At 31.2% G+C, this 3,934-nt stretch overlaps 1 non-coding gene across 1 annotated transcript; it reads left to right on the top strand.

Annotated features, from left to right (window-relative positions):
• Positions 1 to 1,777: 1,777 nt before the first annotated feature.
• On the top strand, positions 1,778 to 1,859 carry TRNAS-AGA. Its single transcript has one exon. It is a non-coding gene; the product is annotated as a tRNA-Ser (tRNA).
• The last annotated feature ends 2,075 nt before the right edge of the window (positions 1,860 to 3,934 follow it).

The raw sequence follows: 3,934 nt of genomic DNA, 5'->3' as shown, positions 1-3,934 counted from the left end.
GTTGGGCAAATCCAGTCCAGTTAGAGGTAACCTTATGCATTTGTTTACTACACTTTTACTATTTAATTTAGTATTTCTTATTGTATTTCAAAAAACTCATTCCTAAATATAAATTTCCATTTTGGAATGGAAGGTGGAGGATTCAAATAAGAGAGTGCATGATTTAAATGCTGTGACCCTAATCCACCCAGCTTAACTTAGCTCAAGAGCCACAAAAGACCATGAAATGGACAACCACGATCAGAAGATTCACTCTTAACTAGATAGACATTATCCCACCAGGTTTTTTCTTACTAAATCCAATAACGAAAAACCTATGTTTTTGGGCAGACCACGCATTATGCTAACAAGTGGTTGGACCTTAGGTTAAGCATGCATGAATATTGATTGATAATATATGCTTCAAATATCTACCAGCATTATATTAATTGTTTTGTAGCACACAAGCAAGATTCTTTAACACTTTCATTTTTAAGCAGCTATCTTAGAGGCATGCATGGGTTGACATTAATTCTGAGGACCACAATTCCCCGCATTACACCCAACACGCTTTGGCACTACAACAGCTTTCGGCCAATATTTGAGGCCTAAAACTACACTGAAGGATAGAAATAAAAGAAGCACGTCCTTCATTTGCGTGTTATCTTCTGAAGGGAGCAGTGACTTTTACGAAATGTGGTTCTGGTTCCTAGACGCTGCCTTCTACATTCTTCCTCTTTCTTGACAAGGAATCTCTCTAGAATCTTGTGATGATTTAGTTTCACACATGAAATGATAATTTAGCTTTTTTCGAACCATTAAGACATTGATATAAAATATTTATCAAATTTATTAATGATTGATCTTTGTCAAAAAAACCTATTAGATCACCTATAGTAAGATTTTTCATTCAAATCATATTTTTTTTATTCACACAACTTAAATCTAAAATCTTACTAAAAAAATGAAATTTAATTATACTTGTATCAACTACTTATTGGTGTAACATATTGGCATGTCATTTAACTGTTTAGACTATAAGTGTTGCTTTAAGAAAGTGAAGAGGCTAAACCATGATTACATATAAGAATTCAAGGATTTAAGTGGGCCAATTAAGCCTATAAGTAAAAACTGATAATTTCAATTATTCAATTAACCGATTGACATTCACATTATATAAAACAAGAGAACATGATGAGCTTTATTGGGCAAACTGTAGTGCATGGTGACAGATTCATTTAGCCTTTCTACAAAAAAGATGTTTCAACCTAATGATAGTACGAATTGCTAGACTCTTTATTGCTGCCATAACCTTCCTTTCAGGGTATATCTGTGGGATCGTGTATAGATACCGGAATCTCTAACTGGTCCACTAGCTATTGATACTAATTATATGGTTAACGCTTGTAGTTGCATAGTACTGATTAGTTAGAGAAAAAGGGTCACCTACTACAATATTTTGGCACAGGATGAATGTATATTGAAAATTATCAAATTTTAATGTTAGGTGAGACATATTTTCTGGTAATAGAATCATTTTTCTCCTGCATTATGGCGTGAACAAATGCTCTTAAAATTAGGTGATAGCTGAGCAACTCAAGCTTGTGAAGGACAAGGTTGGTCAGTTTCAACAACGTGGGGTAATGAATAATTGAATTCGGAGGTTGCTGTTAGCTTCAGTGGATATGATGGTATGTGATATACTTTATTTGTGTTGTGTAAGTCTATTGCATTTCGATTTACCTTTTTGACTACATATAAAATAAAGTATAGAAAATGTTAATCATAAGAAACAAGGGTGGGCGTGCCGGAGTGGTTATCGGGCATGACTAGAAATCATGTGGGCTCTGCCCGCGCAGGTTCGAATCCTGCCGCTCACGAAATTTTAAGCAAATATTATTTTCTGCCGCTCACGAAATTTTAAGCAAATATTATTTTTTGCAATTTATATTTTTCATTCACTCATTCATCTTAACATAGGCAAGAGTTGCTACTTGCTGTGGCCAACTATCTTGTACCATGTAGAGTGATAGTCCACACAAATTTTAATTGAAATGCCATACTTTGAATTCTGTCATTCTATTATCTTGTTTTAAGTGTTATAATTGTGTTTATGCTAGGTATGACAATTAATCTAATGATATTAAATTCTAACTAAATGGTTATTATGAATTTAATTTTGAAATATTGTCCTAAAAATCTTATAATTGGATATGATTTTTTTTTGGGTCACCATGATATAAATATAATTTTAGTGATAATTAATTTTTATGGAAAAACTTAATTGATCAATTTTAGTGAAATTCTTTCTTTCAATCATATTTTTTTTATCCACAAGGTTTAAACCTGTCACCTTATTTAAGAAAATCAAATTCAATTTCAATTAAACCAATAATATATTAGTAATTTGGATACGACTTTGGATATTGTAGTTTTACCTTGTTTATGTTCACATAATTATGTAAGAGGAAATGAGAATTTAAAAATGGAGTGAGAATGAAAATATGAAAACATTAATATTAAACTTATGGATTTTATATAACAATTGTACTAAGAAAAGGTCTAGAAAAAGCTTTGTAGCTAGATTGGTTCTTAGTACAACCAATCTAAAAAGTATTGTTAGAAATTTTAAAAGTTGTAAAAGACGTAAATATTTTAGATCTATAAGGGTGTTATTTAGATTGCTTCTTTATACATTTAATCTAGAAAATCTTATAAGTAGCTTTATAAGTTTGCAAAGGATGTCAATGTTTTAGATTGGCTATAGGAAAAACCAATATAGAAAGTATATTCTTGATCAATTCTTTGTACAATGGATCTATAAAACTTTGTTAGGAATTTCAAAGTTTGCAAAAAAGGCATCCAAATTCTAGATTGATTGATAGAAAAGTGATTTAGAAAGTACATATACTCCTGTTCTTAATTTAATCAATCCAAAAAGTGTTTTCTAGATTGGTTCTATAGCAATTGATGATGTAAAATGTTCATCCAATTTCACAAAAATGTCCTTTCATCATATACATAATTTTTTATTATTTAAAAAGTATTTTTTTGTACCAGTGATACTATGTTCTATGCAACTAAAATGTTGGTAATGCATATGCTTCTAAGTATATGAGTGTGAAATGTAGATGTAGTGTGTTTCTCAAACAAAAGTTATACTTAGAGCATGTGTTTGAGTAGTTGTACTTGAAAATCTTCTGATTGCTGTCTTTGATTTATATGAAAGAAACTAAGAAGGAAAAAATGGTGAAGATCTTGGTCTAAACAATATCCTTTTAGAGAGAAAAAAATCAGTGGAAACATCCATGAAAGATGAAGAAAAAACATGTAGAAGCTTTTTCACAAATGCTATGTATGTGGTCTTCTCTGTTCGCCTCATCATTTCTTACTCTTAGTGGGAGTTCAATTACAACTAGTATATGCACTAACTCTCACATTCACTCTAGTAGTAATGCTTCCAGTTCCTCTATCATTGGACTTGCATAAGAAGGTCAATTGCCAAAAATAAAATAAAATTGTGACCAATTGAATCATATATGTTTTTTAAAATGTTTAAAGTAGTTACATCCAACTGAGAAGTGGAGCTCTATATAAAGCTTCTCTTTTGGTGTCATTGGGGTCCATTAAAACTCTTTGCCTCGGATCCCTCACATTCATAATTCTCTCTTTAGGATCACGTTGGGGATTCTTCATTTAATAGGCTATGGCAAAGACAATTATTGGTGCTTATTAGGCATTTCTCACTAATATTACTCGCCTAGTGCAAAGTAGTTTTATCCAAAACAAACGACAAATGTATAATATGTGTCCCTACTCTTAAACTCATGCACAAATATGCACTATGTTAGAAAAGCCATAAGCAAAAGTTTTTTTTAATTGGTCACATGCATGATGTATCTTTTATGAGAAATAATTTTATTCAAATCTTGTAAGATTATTATGAGAGACAAAT

The sequence above is a fragment of the Glycine soja genome, chromosome 20 (assembly GCF_004193775.1).
Source record: "Glycine soja cultivar W05 chromosome 20, ASM419377v2, whole genome shotgun sequence".
Lineage (NCBI taxonomy): Eukaryota > Viridiplantae > Streptophyta > Magnoliopsida > Fabales > Fabaceae > Glycine > Glycine soja.
Note: the sequence above shows the minus strand (reverse complement) of the source record. Positions and strands in the feature narration are given on the sequence as shown.